The following is a 16,823-nucleotide window of genomic DNA, read 5'->3' on the forward strand; positions in this document are numbered from 1 at the left end:
CAAAAAAAACGAGCTCTTTGGGTAATGCTGACTAGGGTGCAAATGGAATTTTGCACATGAATCGGCATTACAAGTTGTACACAACTTTATCACGATCATGACATTTATCCACACAAATTTCGACTTACTGACCGTCCATAGTGTTTCAAAATGAATGAAGTAATTCGCCATCACACTAGTGAAAACACAACAACAGGGTAGCTACCAGCTGTTAGTGGTGGTAAGTATGCAGACATTTAAAAAACTAATGTGAATGGTATTTTAGAAGATATTCCACATATCTGTACCGCATTCCGAGTGCCACGTTGTTTGAGGAGGTAGTACCGCACCTGGAAAATACAGGCAACTCATGATACAGTATTTCTCATGTATTACACTGCCTCCCATTGCAAGATCTGTCCATCAGAATGGAGGATAACTTGATAATAATGAGACACTACGTGGAAAAAACGCTAATTCGGAGGCAAGGCAAGCATTCCAGGTGCAGTAACGTAATTATTGCATGGATAGTATTATGATGGATTTAGCATGCGCCATGATTGACGGTCACAGAGGGATTAGTGAAAAGCCAAATATAGAAATTGCTTTATTGTATCACTTCCGGATATATGAGCATCACTTATTAGACCATCTCCTGACAGCTCCAGTCCCCGAATCACGTTGGCTGTAATTCCTGTTACAGAACCATCCCAGTGATGGGAACATCTCTGCACTAACGCAACTCATGCCTCCCTATGGAAGTAATTGCTGTAATAAGAATCTTTACAATAAGCAAATCTTTTGGCAGGCATTGCTCTGACATTTGCGCAGACAGAATGCTCACCCCGGGAGCTCCCCTAGCAGATCTGCTCTTTACCGCTGAGCTCAACTGAGACGTTCGGGGAAGTGACGCAGAAAGGCCTGCACATGGCCCGTATTGCCAGCCAGCTTCATAAACACCAGCAGGGCATTTATTCCTGATATGTATCCGAGCTGTCACTCACAAGGGCACGAAATTAAAGGGAGCGAGGCACGCGGGTCGGAGGTCACGGCATGGTGGCTCCCAATAGAAAACAAGCAGCTTTTTATTAACCTGACTTCCCTGCAGACGAAGGAGAAAAAAAGGGTCGTCAGCAGAGAGGAGTAATTGAGCTCTACTGCTAAGGGAGCCAGGGCCGTCACAAGGTCACACAAGGCATCGGCCTGAGTGGCAGATAGTGGGATTCCAAATTTATCCCACGACTAAATAGATCTTCCTATATGTCGGGGAATAAATGCGAATTCTGAGATTTCAAGATATTGTCAGAGCGAGAAGCTAGTGGGGAAAGGTAGAGTCAGTCATATCACTTCAAGCATGTTGCTTTAAACCTTCAAGTGTTACGAAAGACTAAAACTCAGATGATCTGGGAAAAAAGAAGTCGGGCAGAGAGGTTCAAATAGCAGAGTAATATATAACATATTTACTATTCTTATAACGTGCACCACAAATGAAAGTGCCCCTCAATACTTAATAACAGGTGCAACTCTTAACCAATTGCTTCTAACAGCCTGATTCATCAATCTCCCGTTTTGCGAGCCCCTAATAGCGATTCATAAGGAATCGCTATTAAGGACTTGCAAAACGGGATTCATAAATAAATAGCGATTCCTACACAATCCTTATTTGCGAGTAGCAAATTGCTAATCGCAAATAAGGAATAACTCCCCATTCATTCCTATGGGCCAAAAGGCCCATAGGAATGAATGGGGAGTATTCCTTATTTGCGATTAGCAATTTGCTACTCGCAAATAAGATAGCGATTTAAAGGGTGCCAGGGGTGTCCAAAGGACACCCTGTAGCACCCCTTAAATGCAAATTGAAACAGGTGTTGCGCACACACATGTCCAAAGGACATGTGTGTGTGCAACATGCAACTTAGCGGCCCGAAATTGCGAATTAGCAATTTAAAAATGGTTGATGAATTGCATTTAAGGAATCTCAAATAGAGATTCCTTAAATGTAATTCCTCGCAATTTAGCGAATTAGCAATTACCAATTTTTGCATTTGGAATGATGAATCCCAAATGCAAAAATAGCGCTCGCAAAGGGCCAGATTCTCAGAATCTGACCCTTTGCGAGCCGATTTCGGCTTGATGAATCAGGCTGCATGTACTTACGGCCACATGCATCAACCCATTTAGGAAGTGCAAACGGTGCGAATCGGTAAATTCGGCCGTTTGCGATTCCTAAATAAGTTTTTGGGATGCATCATGCATTTTTGTGAAAATCGATATTTTTAGCGATGTCCAAAAATGCGATTGCATTTAAGGAATCGCAAATTTGCGATTCCTTAAAAGCAATGCATGATCCTTTTTCAAATTGCGAATTCGCAATTAGGGGGTGTAAATTACCACGAGGGTGAACCTCGTGGTAATTTGCGAAAAAGTATTAAAATGCTCAAAATTGCATTTTAAACACTGTCATGTTACAGCACACATGTCCTTAGGACATGTGTGTGTGAAACATGCACTTTAAAATACATTTCAGGGGTGGAAGAGGGGGTCCTTTGACCCCCCCCTGCACCCATGGAATGCATTAACATTTTGCGAATCGCTAATTGAAATTCGTAAAATGTCAATGCCTTCCCATTGATTCCTATGGGCCTTTTGGCCCATAGGAATCAATGGGAATTGCGAAATCGCAAATTAGAATTCGCATAATATTTGTGATTCGGTAAGAATTGCGATTTTTACCGAATCGCAAATATTATGCGATTAAAATCATGCATCCCATTTTGCGATTCCTTATTTGCGATTCCATAAAAATCGCACATAAGGAATAGCAAAACCATACAACGATGCATGTGGCCGTTAATAACGGCTGCAACTCTTAACTAATTGACTCTAAATACTCAATAACAGATGTAACTGTTAACCAACGCAACCCTACTCGAACGGCAGATTTGGGCAATTGGTTGCTAGTGTTGGGCACCAGCACTCATTTTTTCACCTAGACTAATTTTTTATCATTAGATATTGACCCAGGACTAGGTACAGGAGCTACAGAAAACAGGAGTAACAGAAAGATAGGAAAACAGTGACAAATAAAGTACACAGGGATAAAAGAGAACATGAAAGAGAACTTGCAAGACTGAGTTAAAGACAAGAAGTTTAGGGTGATGGAAGAAACTGAAAGTGGCATGACGTACAACCAAGAAATCCCTCGGTGTTTGCTAGGGTCTATAGCAGGTACCTAAGAAAATCTTTGGGCACTGCACTTTGCAATATTTTAGAGAAATTAAGCAGCAAGTTTTATTTATTTATTTAGGTTTGGAAATTAACAACTGGCAGTTATTGAAACAGATGATTGGACTGATTCCCACTGGTGGTGTAAGAGCAAAAAATAATTTGAGACAACGACTGTGTTTGGAAACCGAAAACAAGGTGCTAGATGGAATGCTTGAATTAATCTCAGCCACTGGAAATCGCTCGAGCCCTGTTCCAGCAACCCAGAACCGGTTTTGCCCATATTAGAGATCATCAGCCACTTGTAGGTTGGTTCCTGTGGTACAGTGAGTCCGGGTCCCAAGTCTGTCAGCAGCCAACGTTATGGTTCAGGTAAGGACCTTTGCTTGGCAGTTCGAGCTGGACTGTTCCCATTGGAACAGTCGCAAGACTGATTGCATATGGCAGGGTCCAAACTGAGGTGGATTAGTGGAGGAAAATAAATGGATTGGATGCGACTCTGTCTGATTGCCATTGGCTGAGGTTAATTCAAGCACTCCATCCTTCACCTTGTATTTGATGCATTAAGTATTTGGAAACAACACCAGAAAGGATAATTTGTGGATCGAGTTAGGTAGAAACTGCAAGTTTCAAAAACAGAGTCTAGCACTCCACTTACAAGAATGTATGCAGGGTGCTCTGTGTCATCGGGGACACTGTTTCCATTCCTAGCTCCTCTCTGGCGTACAATTGCAATGAGTTGTGGAAGCCTAAAGAGCTGAATGAAAACAAACCAATATTCCAACACCCAAAATGCATTAGGCTATCACATGAAAGCCCAGGACTGGAAACTGTGTGTGATAGTCCAAAAAGAGATTGCCACCAGAAGATGGCCGAACCTATACCATTTTCTGTAAGAATAGAAATTTAACTATTGTATATTTATATAGAATACACTACACATTGAACTGTCTTCTGGCGTTTTCGTAACTGCTATTGTAACTCTGCTTAGACAAGTGAGTGAATAATGACCCGACTGAAATCGTGGTCCTGAGCTGAAGCGCTCCATCCCTCAAGTCGGAATGCAATCAGTAGATTAGCAGAATCATACCACACACTTACGGTGGGGACGAATGTCCACGCATGGGATATGCACAGATGTTGCCCAAGGAGTCCCTGGAACTACATCCCAGTATAAAAAAAAGTTGTTTTCAAACTTTGATATATGCATTGCGAGAGAAGGCACTCTGTCCACCTGTAGGCAAGGAAATTCCTGCGAAATGTGAGCATGGTATAATTTGGGTGTACCCCCAGCCAACCAGAGCCTAGAGCTACAATGGCATCTGTCTGTTCTGTTTCTTCACATTCATACAGCCATATTTAAAAATCCAGGGGAGTCAACTAGATAACATGTTGCTACCTTTTTGAGCTGCTGCCAGATGGGGAACATCATTTACCATGAAGCTTTACCACACGTGACGTTTACTACGGTTCACTTACCACGCAAACGTCTTTTCAACGCGGCTGCATTCCACGATCGTCTTTACCACGCAATGTTCATTCGTTCCAGTCTTCGTTCTTTCGTCCTGCGTGTTCATCATTAAGAAAAAGGAACTATAAAAAAGGGGGCTTGGGGGGTCTCCCCCCCCAAAAAAACAAGCGGATTGAAAAAAAAAAGAAGAAAACTGAGAAAAAAAACGATATTAAGTGCCTCTGACGATCAAGAAAAGAGCCTCCCCAGCGACGTGGTGTGTACTTCATTATAGTAGTCCTATCTCTATTTTTCAAAACGTGTTTTGACGCTCATTTCCGTGAAGGGCAGCTGGTGAAAGGCGTGGAGAGGTGAGATAAGGATCCAATGTTTATACATAAAAAATATAATTAAAGCGCATTGTAAATTAAAAAATTAAAAAAGAAAGGTAATCTGTAGTATTGGTTTGTTATAAACATCGATATTTTGCTTTGTTCAGCAGTTTGGAAATTTTTTTTTTTAGCCTATCAGTATCATTATGTACAGGACGTAAGAGGTTAAGTAACGTAAATTTTGCGGTGTATAATCGTGCGTTGGAAAATGCTGCGTGGTAAAGACTCATGCGAAGTAAAATTCGCGTGGTAATGCCAAGCGTGGAAAACATTAGCGTTGTATTATCATGTAGTCCTGCCAGATGAAACCACCTGAGAAGAGGCTGAAGTAAAAGATGGCTGCTTCCACGCTAGCTTACCTATATGTACAGATCAGGATACTAAGGGTTACCTCAGAGCGGCTGGGGCCCTCATTGCGAGTTGTTGTAATATCGGCCCTTGTTTCTCCACCATAAAATTACCATTACAGGAGTCCTGGTAATTCCAGGAGTCGGAGAATAACAATAATTATGAGTTCTTGGGAATAATATTCAGTCATCAGACTTGATGTGCTGACGTCTGCATGTTCTTCCCCAATACTGCATCAGGAGACTTCACCTGTTTGTATCAGATCAAATTTCATAGTGATACATCATGGAGTAATGGTGTTCCTGAAAAACATATAATTTTAACCAGGCTGGTATCTCCTTTTTTGTTTTAATTCTTTATTATGTTTTAATCAAAATATTACTATCAAACTAGTACCATCAAGCAAATTTAACCATACTTCAACATGGGAATATATATGGGCATGCGCAAACGCAGTAAAGTATAAAGGGACGGAATTACTAAGGACTAGCGCTGTCCGTGCTGGACGTACGTCATCTCAAGGCAAAGCAAGTTCTTATCTGGCATTTACTAAGCCATGTAAAGTTGCTTTGCGTGACTTTATGGGGTTTAATAAATACAAAGTAATGCAGCACATAGCACTGCCTTGGATTACTTTGCATCATGTAGGCGTTGCATGGGTAGAGCATGGGTGTTTAATTGAATGTTTAATGATTTAATGGTTTTATATGCACTTTTGTTTTTGTTTGACATGTGATATTACTATAGAGTGACATACTTTTCTCCTCCTCCCTACTGCTCCCCTACTATGCAAAGAGGGCCAATGTCATATTATTTTTCCCTTCCATGTCTTTTCTATAGACTTTTTATGGCTAGGAGAGATCCTGAACATTGATCTAAAAGAGATCGTATGACATTTATACCCTTTTCCTCACCACCACTTATTCATATTCCTTGAACAAACCACACAAATCAGAAAAGACACAGAGTTCAAATTAGTCAATTCTGAAATACAACATGCAATCCCAATGCCTTCTAATGAAACCCAGAGCACATCAAACCTCCTCATATCCTTACTTTACTCTTATTCAAAATCTTTAACTCCCCCCACTCTTTTTCCTACCCACTTCCTTTCTACTTCACCATTATGATTTTTTACCACAATGAGAACTATACCACATTAACCACTAAATTGTTCCAATTGCAAGCTCAATGTACTGAGCATAGAAAGAGCTGAAGGAAAACCCAGAGATGAAAGACAAATTCAAATTCTAACCGGCAAAATCATAACTCCACTGGTGAACCTAGTGAGGATTCACAGAAGTGCTGGATTACAATACTACATGCCTCCATCAATCGCTACTCACTGCCTATTTTCTCATTTCCTGTTTCATTTTTACTTTGTCTTCAACTGAATACTAGTAATAGGTAACCTTACCCAGGAATTGTCATCACATAAGCTACTCTCCTCTTTGCTCCTTCTCCTCACCACAGAAATAAAAGGTGAAATTGATCTAGTATGGAAATACCTGCCAAATCTGCAAGTGACCAGACCCTATTTCTGTAGGCAAAGTCATACTCATCAAACACGCATCCTATATTGCTCACTAAACATAATAATAATGATTTCCACTCTCCTAATAATTACATTATTACTGTGAACAGGTTTTCAAGTTGTAATATTGGAAAAAAATACTGTCCGTCTAATCTCTAAACATGCAGACATTGCACTCTTACAGGAGACCCACCTGTCAGAAAAAGATACTGAGAAAGTTAAGAGAGACTCAGTAGGGAAGGTGATATTTAGAAGTTGCAATGTCCCATGTAAAAGAGACCAACCAACCACTACTCACAGCTCTAAGACATTTGGGCCTAGATGTAAGTAATAGCAAATTACTGAATGGTAAATTCCGAATTTTACCGATTCGGTATTTACTATTCGGTAATTGCTATGTAGGTAAAAAATTCGGTAAAAATATCGAATCGGTAAGATTCGGTAATTACCGATTCGGTAATTACCGAATCGGTATTTGCCATTGATTCCTATGGGCCTTGAAGCCCATAGGATTCAATAGCAAATACCGATTCGGTAATTACCGAATCGGTAAAATTACCGATTTTACAAGGGGGACAGGGTGTCACTTTGACACCATGTTGCACCCCTGTTACTGGCTTGTGTGCCATGTGACACACATACATGCCCTTAGGGCATGTCTGTGTGCCACATGGCACAGGTGTACATGCACAGATGTGCATGTACACTGGAATTCGTTATTTACCATGTAATAGTATTACATGGTAAATAACAAATCAGTAATGGCCTGTGGCATTGTTTCCAGTGCCACCTACATCTGTATTTACTGATTCGATAAATTTACCGATTCGGTATTTTACAGAATCGGTAAATTTACAGAATCGGTAAATATACCGATTCTGTATGTTTTAAGGCCCCTACATCTCCATTAGCAAATACCGGTTGGTAACGGCCGAAATCGTCCGTTACTGACCGGTATTTGTCGACCTACATCTGGCCCTAGGTGTTCCCATAGTAATACAAAATACAATACCCTGTATTATCTCCAAGACATGGACTGACAACACTGTTTATTAGTAGGTCCGGTTTATACACCCAACTTTGCAAGGGTAGACTCCAGAGATGGGGGCATGTGAGCGAAATAAAATAAAAAAATAAAATAAAATGAAACACCTATCGAGTCCCTCGCCCCGGACCTCTTCTTTCTTCAACTGCAGGCTGGCCACCAGGAAACTCCCTTGACCATTCCTGGTGCTACTCTCATGCAGCATGAGAGCAGCGCCCTGATTGGAGGGTGCAACCTAACTTGGCGCTCAACAGCGCTCTGGAGATCAGCACTTGCTCTAACCAAGCTATCTTAAGAGAGCTGGGTTACAGATGTTTAAAGCGCACATGTGTGGCTGGCCGTCGCAAGACTGCCGGCCAAAAAGACATGTGCACTTTGAACAGTGCGAATACAGCCCATTTTTCTACCTGCTGCTGTCACTCAGCAGGTTCCTCCCCGTCCTGATGCTCTATTCGGGGCGGGGGATAACAATAAAAGGGTAATTAATTGTCATTTTATTTTTCATCTCTGGGGCTTTGGGGGTAATTTAAGTAAGGCAACGCTCTTCCGCTCCAATGGAGGAGCCGCCCTGTTAGACTTCCTTTCCTGCCTATACAGATAACTTTCTGAATTTGACATGATACTGGGCAGATATTGTAACCTAGACCCAGACCTAATCTTGATTATGAAAAGACCTATAGGTACTATAAACAATTTATGGCAGCCAGGGGACCCAATCCTCCACCACCTGAAGATCTCATTGTGATAATGTAACCATGTTGCCCACCTCTAATGGCTAGCTGCTTATTGGCCATACAGTAGGAATATTTAATCTGGAAAGAGATGGAACAAGCAAACATCTGAACAAAATTAGATCCAAAGTACAACTAGTAGATCATTTTCATGTAGGTTTATATTTATGCAGGTTCTTCATCCGAAAATACAATCGCAGCCAATGCGTTTCACCTTAACAAAGGCTTCCTCAGGGCTGCAAACATGCCGAAATCATACATGCCACACAATGCAAAATCAATGACGTACAAATATAAACATTAAAACAAAAACATATTACTATAATACAATTTGAATAATGATTTAAAAACCCGCACCCTATAGACCAATACATAGGTAAAGCAAAGTACCAAAATAAGCCATGCAAAAAACATGCTGAAATCAGAATGAAGTTGATCTAGAGACATCAATACACACATGTAAAATAATTCACTGGACAATTTATCATATAAAGTACACAGATACGATACCCAAACTGTATGAAAAACAACAACAGTAAAGACAAACTGTACTAGCCAAATCAAGATATTTAAAAGAGCAATTCAAGAAAGGCCATCAACAAGCCCTTGTAATTGTGTGAAGGTACAAGAACCACAAGGTGTAAAATGTGAAAGAGAAAAGAAAGAAAAAACAAAAGTGCAAGAAAGGAGAAAAGATATAGAAGAGGACAAAAGACAAGAGAGGCTGTGTCGATGCTTGCATCAAGAAGACACGCATCCCACTTTGGTGCAGCACGATTGGGGGCTCCCTCATAACTAGTCAACGTAGAGCCTTACCAGTTTGCTCCGTAAGCTAATGACAACCAACTGTACACACAATGTCATAAAGTACTATCAAACCTCCAGGACAAACTAAAATGAAAATAAATGCCAAGAAATGTAACACGCTTACACTCTACCCGCGTCGTAATTCAGTGAAATAGACTCCATGATGTCAAACTCCCTAGAGTAATTATAGCAACCCACCCTTTAACTTCTATGCCAGACAGAGATTAAAATCCATATCATTTTGTCTCAATTGGGCACTGTATTTAATATCCTCTAACAAGCAACAAGCCTCATATAGCTAATAGGCACATAAGCACATGCAGGGCATGTAATCTATTTAAATGCATGATATATATCATTAAAATACACACGCACCTCATTTGGCCATGTTATAGTAACAATTCCTCACCCGGCCAGTGGCATTAAGACGTATCTGTTCTTGAGATGGACGGATTACGGGATAATTGCATAGTTTGTTGCAAGGTATTTACCCTTGAATCCCTAAAAGTTGGGTGTCATGGAGCACTCGCACCTGAATTTGGCATGTAGTCGGGAGCACTATATAAACGTGATATGGATTTCACTCTCTGTCTGGCATCGATGTCACTTGGGCTGGTTGCTATATTTTCTCTTGAGATTTTGACATCACAGAGTCTATTTCATTGAGTTATGATGTGGGTAATGTGTAAGCATTAACCCTGGGCCAAGGACTTCGCTACGCCCACGGAGTGGGCGTAGTGTTGCCTACTTCGCCCTATGCAAAGCAGGTGTAGCAGGCAACACTACGCCCACCCTGTGGGCGTAGTGCAGTTGCCTGCCACCCGCCTCCCTCCCGCCCTCCCCTCACCGCTCATGTGCATTTCTCGCGAGAAATGCGCATGCGCGGGCGGCTGCGCATGCGCATTGGTATCCAAGATGGCGGCGACGGTGGCGCGAACGACGAGAGGGAGCTCCGGGACGCAGCGCACAAGGTAAGTGCCTTTTTATTTGCTTTTATTTCAATATTTTCAAAAATTAGGTATGGAGGGAAGGGGGCAGGCGGCGGGTAGTGGGGCTACGCGAAGTGCATAGGTGGGCGTAGTTTCTCGCCCACTTTGCGTAGCTTCGCGTAGCCCCACTACGCACACTACGCCCAGGGTTAGTAAGCATGTTACATTGCATGGCATTTATTTCATTTTAGTGTCTCCTGGAGGTTTGATTTTGCTTTACAACGTTGCGTGTACAGTTCTTTGGCATTAGTAGATGGAACACACTGGTAAGACTCTCTTTTGACTAGTTACGAGGTAGCCCCAGACTGTGCTTCACCAAAGTGAGATGTGAGGCTCTATGCATGCCCCTCGATGGCTTCTCTTGTTTCTGGTCCTCTCCTTTATCTTTACTCCTTTTCTCCAATTTCTGTTTCTTACTTTTCTCTGTTACGGTTTACACCTCGTGGTTTTGTACCTTCACACAATTACAAGGGTGTATTGGTGGTCTTTCTTGAAGGCCTGTTTTAAATATCTCGATTTGGTTTGTGCAATTTGTCTTTACTGTTGTTGTTTTTCATACTGTTTGGGTATCTGTGTAGATTATATGATCAATTGTCCTGTGAATTTTTTCACCTGTCTGTATTAATGTCTCTAGAACAACTTCATTCTGATTTCAGCATGTTTGTGCGTGACTTCTTCTGGCAGTTAGCTTCACCTGTGAATTGATCTATACGGTGTGGGTTTTTAAATCATTACTCAAAATGTATCTTAATAGTGTTGTTGGATTTCGCCCTTTTTGCCGGGTCCTCCCGGAACTTTTTACCTTCCTCTTGTATTTTTTCTGACCTGTTGTTGGTGGTTTTAGGACTCTGGGCACTTTATCACTGCTGTTCAGTGCTAAAGTGCATGTGCTCTCTATGGACCAGTAAATTAAATGCTACTGGTGGGCTTGCAAGTTGCAACGCTGCTTGCTCCACCCACCAAAGTAGCCTTTCAAACCTGTCTCGGGCCTCTGCCACTGCACGGTCTGCATACGCAGTTTACTGCCGCTGTGACATGGCACATAAAGTTGTAGCCTCGTCTATGACTCCCCTTTTACTACATATCTGCCATCCCTAAGGTAGGCCCTAGCTAGCCCTATGGGCAGGGTACATTGTATTTAAACGGTAGGACATGTGCCTTAACTGTGTGGCATGTCCTGCTAGTGACAAACAGCCTATTTGGTTTCTCACTGCTGTGAGGCTGCCCTCTCGTAGGGATGCATTGGGGATTCCCTGATATGTGTTTCAGTGGTAATTCCTGACATGAGAGGGGTAGCGTGATCAAGTTTGCCTAGTGGTGTTCACAGATTTATTATCACCATTTTAAAAATTCCAATTTTAGAAGTATGCAATTCTGTGTGCTATATGTCTTTGCGCCTGCCTGATGTGTATTGACTGTCTGGCTTTAGAGTGACAAATGCTTGGGAGGTGCAGTGGCTCCAGAAAGTCTGGATGAGTCAGCGCTAGGCTGAATAGGCCTGGCCTGCATTTGGAGTGGTGGGAGGAGTAGCACTTGCACCTGAAAAGGGCTGTACCTGCCTTCCACACTTATTGCTCCACTCCCCTGTGGTGTGTCTGAGGCCAGGGTATACACTTACAATGGGGAGTGATGTGCACTTGCAAAGTGCCCCCCAGAACTGGTTTGGACTGGGCTCAGAGTACAAAGACTTTATGCACTATAAGTATTGGGGCTGTGACCCCATGTGAGTTGAGCTGTCTGGGTAAAGGAAGAGGCTGCGTGGGAGTGCGACCAGCAGGCTGCTGGACTGCCAGGAGGAACCACCTCAGGACTTATCTATTCTTGCGATGACTTAGATAAGGATTGCCCCTGTGCCCTAAAACCCTTGTGCTGGCCTGCCTGTCTACACCCTGCTACCACGTCACTTGTGCTCTCCCAGGAGGGCAGACCTGTGTGCTTTTAATCATCAGGCCTCGTGGCCCTGAACATAAAGTTTGGGGGGCGCGCTGTGACCAGCTCTCCTGAGCCTCAGGTGTGGGCTTGTACCTCCGTAAACAGCGTGAAGAGTATCACTTCTATGACCTAATGGATCGTGTATTGAGCGCTTTACTCTTCCAACTAGGAGAAGCGTTGTTGCTCTGCTCCCTGGACAGTGAGTATGAGGAAACGCTGCTTTCACTAGAGGAGTCCTGGGCAGGGTTTCATTCCGTGCCGCTGGAGACATAAAAAATGTAGGGAAGTAAGTGCCTGGTGAGCGCTGTATGCTTCTGTCCCCTGAGCCCGACATGTGGACTTTCTGCGCCATAAAAGAAAGAAGGAGCACAGGCTGCTGGTGGTCACGCCACACAACAAAATCCTCCCTTCAACAGCCCGTTCCTGAGGCCAGAGAGAGAAAGTGTGGAGTGGCCGCTCATCAGCGAGCCCGCACGAAGCCACCGTGCCGTTGCTAGGTATCACTGAGGATGCCTGAGGACCGCGAGGGAGCCCCACCCAGCAGGGCGCCACGGCAGCCAGGAGCCTCCTATCCCCACTGCAGCAAAGAAACACCCCTGGTGCCTCCCACTCTGTGCCGCTGGAGGTGCTTACCTCAGTAGCCCGGAAAGGATGAGCCACAGAAAGCTCCTGCCACCATGTTCCCATGCACCAGGTAACCGAGCGGGGAAGGGAATCCTTGACGAAGGTCCCACTCGGCCCCGGTGCCCTTCGATATCCATTTCCCCAGCATAGCAGCTGCCCATGTGGTGGTAAGTAGCTGCCTTGAGGAAACCGGGTGATCCTGCCTAGACGCGGGGGACCTCCACCCCTTTTCAGACTAACTTTGGGGTCCCCTGAGGAGTGGGGATGGTGGTAGGGAGAGACCGTGACAAAGGCCCCTGCTAAGAAAGGTTGCTGCGTCCTCTCTGGTAGGTGCGCAGGTGCTCCTGTTGCCTACCGGCCTACCTTCATAGCAGTATAAGCATTCTTTGCCCTAATGATAGGCAGCTCTGTGATGGTGATTTATGGGTTATGTCCTGATGGCATATAATGTGATGGTATGACATGCACCATAACTTTGCATTTCACGATGTGTGTTCAGCACATATGCCTAGTGGCACAGTGTTTTATGTAATTGTGTTCTTATGAGTTTTCACATTCCTCCTTAATGACAAGTGCCTATTGGCGCAATAATTTGGGATAGGTGGTATATATGCATGCTACAAGTGTTCACTCTGGTGCACTGTGGATGATGTGTTTTACATAAGGTTTTATGTATAAGTCAATCCTACCAAAAGTTATTGGTTATCCTCAACTGTAATGGTGATGGTAGTGGCCCGATTGGCCTTGTGATATATGTAATGACAGTGGCCCTATTGGCCAGTTGGCGTTAATCATACCTGTGAAGTCATTACAAGTGCCCGTTGACACAGTGCATATATGTGATGGTGTTCTAATGTGTTTTATAAATAATACAAAGGCTATTTTTATATAACCTGTCTAAGTATGAAAAGTCAATTGGGTCCCCTTGAAATGTTTTAGAGGTGATCTCTATTTGCCTAAGTCCTTATCAGTCACATGTTCATCAGCAATTATAGCCAAACCATCATCATCCAAAACGTTTTCTAGAAGGGACAAGTGCCTAAGCATCCACAGCGTTAATCTAATGCTATGAAAGATGATGATCTTTTTGTGTCTTTCTGAAACGACTAATCTATGGTCATTAGTTCCATAGGTGTCACTTACAGGCTGTGTAAAACTTTTTCTAAGTCTTCCTAATCTTGGTATTCTGAGGATCCTTCAACCACTGTATCTATACAATGTGATCATTCATAGTAGGTGGAATCTAATGTCCTATTTACATAGTCTGGGGCTCAGAGTGAGGAATGCTTTTTTTTTGCATAAGTTTCTGATGAGTAATCCACAGAAATCTGGATATTGTCCCCCCCACATTAGCGATCCAGCTCTATGTGAGATTTGTAATAGCTGTCTACTGCGCCGGGCTGGCCGTAGCGGGCACCAGGACATTTTTGTTACCGGGGCCGAAAATGTAGGCCCCCTGTAATAAAAGCAGCAGTGGTGTGACAGGAGTGGTGCTTCCAACTAGCACCACGCCCCGGAACCCTCCCAGGGGCCAGGCGACGTGTTTGCCAGGGCCGGTTTCAGTTCCTAGTTCGGCCATGGCTGTCTAGCTTGTTTGTAGCTGAAAAGCACATTATAACGGGTCTCTATTGTTTCAGTTCTGTGTTGGAGGAGATAGGTGGCCTCATTCAATGTGCTCTTGGCAGCTCCAGTGGGGGCACCAAGAATATGTTCCATCATAATCGCAGCACGTTTGCAGGTAAGGCTTTCAGGTCTCCAGTTTCCATTTTTTTGGAATGCCATAGAAGCAGACTTTATTCCAACGTGGTTTATCTTCCATTTCATTGATCATCTTTTTTATGGAGCATATTTCCATTCCTCAGTCTGGTATTTTGTTTGGTCCTCCATATTCACCATTTGCCCCATCACTGTTTTCAATTTGGTACGAAATGATTGCATTTCTGTTCTTATTGCCTTTATTTCCTCAGATATCACTGGAAGTCTCGTTTTTATTATCCCTGTTCTGGCTTCCACTACTGTGATCTCTTTCAGGATAACTTCTAACGTTATTTCCTGTTGAGGGCTTGTTGGTGATGAAATTTTGTACTGCTAAGCCTTGGCGACTTCAATAATTCTGCCAGTGCCAATGTTTTGGAAGTTTGGGCACTTTATTCTCTAAAAGGAATCATTTACTAGTGTTCTCAGCTCTTCATTTCGTATCAGTGATATAACGCGGCCCCCTGCGATGCAGGGGGGGGGGCGCCAACCCTCCAACCCTTTAGGGGGCCCCCTATTTAGATAAGGACAATGAATATCTATAAAATACAGGAGACTTTGGGGCCCCTGATCTCATTCTGCAGGGGAGCCTATTCATTTTTCGCCATGCCATTGTTTTGAATGCATAACTGTGTTTTTATATAAGTATTTCATTAGGCTTGAACTGAATAATATACAAAGGGAAGGCTACGGATTCCCTAATAGATTGAAAGAAACCTGTGCACTGTGAACCACAACTAGGTCGCTTCTGCCGCTGCTCCACCGACCATACTATCTTAGCTGCGCATGCTTCTTTCTCTTATAGAGGCGCTAAAACGTCAGCATCGAAGCAGCCTGGTCCCTGGGCAGCACGATGAAAATACAGCCGTGCGTGAATGCCCGAGCTCCTTATATTCAAATTCTGCACATGCAAATGCCGCTAATCCCAGCTAAAACCGAGAAAGCCTGCCATGCTTGTCTCCCAGGCAGCTTTAAAAAATCCAATTCTTCGCCCGAATGTATTGCAGAACTATCTGTCTTCATGTTCATTAAAAAAATTTGCATGAGCCAGTAATCTTGAAGAACCGAGGGCTGCTTGTGTCCAATAATACATTACAAATGACATCTTCGGAACACTATTAAATTTGATATTATAAACCATGATGAGGGGATTATGTGTCTGCACTGGAAGCGTGGCCTTCTGAAATAAAAGAGCTTTCTTTTCCTAACATTTTGATGAACTGACAGGATGTGTGGGGGGCTAAATTAGAGTCAGACCCAGAGTTGCTCTGATCCTTGGCTTCTGGAATAAGGTGATGTGCAATTTGCACCTCTGGCTGCTCAAGCACAGGACAAGTTCAATCAGAAAAATGTCTCAGCGGGTAAATGATCCTGCTGCTAAAATCCGGTTCAACTGGTTTGTTCCACCCCGACGTCCTGCGACTGCTGATGAAATATTACAGTTCGGGTGAGTACATGTAATACCTCTTATTTGCGGCAATAAGGAGCAGCAGGATTGTGGTGCCTGGTGCTATATAAGTCATGTTTTGTATTATCATCAGGTGGCAGCTATTTACCAGGCAGCCGGGTAAACAGTGAGATTTCTCTTATATATAATAGCAGAAAAAATAACTGTGTGAACCTGGACCGTGCAAATAGCTGAGAATGTTATATTTGTTTGCAAACTGGCAAAATAGCAAGAACCTTACTTACCTTTTTATTCATCCGCAAGCTAAAATTCACTGATTATGCTCTATTTAGCCGGTGACGTAGCAAACTAAGGGCCAGATTCATCAAACAAAAATCCGCTCGCAAAGGGCCAGATTCTGAGACGGCGGTGCGAACGAGCAGAGGGAGCCCCAGGACGCACCTGACAAGGTAAGTGCCTTTTAATTACTTTTATTTCAGCCTTTACAAAAATTAGGTATGTAGCAGAGGGCGGGAGGGAGGTGCGTAGTGGTGCTACGCGAAGTGCGTAGGTGGGCGTAGTTTCTCGCCCACTTTGCGTAGCTTCGCGTAGCCCTACTACGCAT

The sequence above is a fragment of the Lissotriton vulgaris genome, chromosome 11 (genome assembly GCF_964263255.1).
Source record: "Lissotriton vulgaris chromosome 11, aLisVul1.2, whole genome shotgun sequence".
Taxonomy (NCBI): Eukaryota; Metazoa; Chordata; class Amphibia; order Caudata; family Salamandridae; genus Lissotriton; species Lissotriton vulgaris.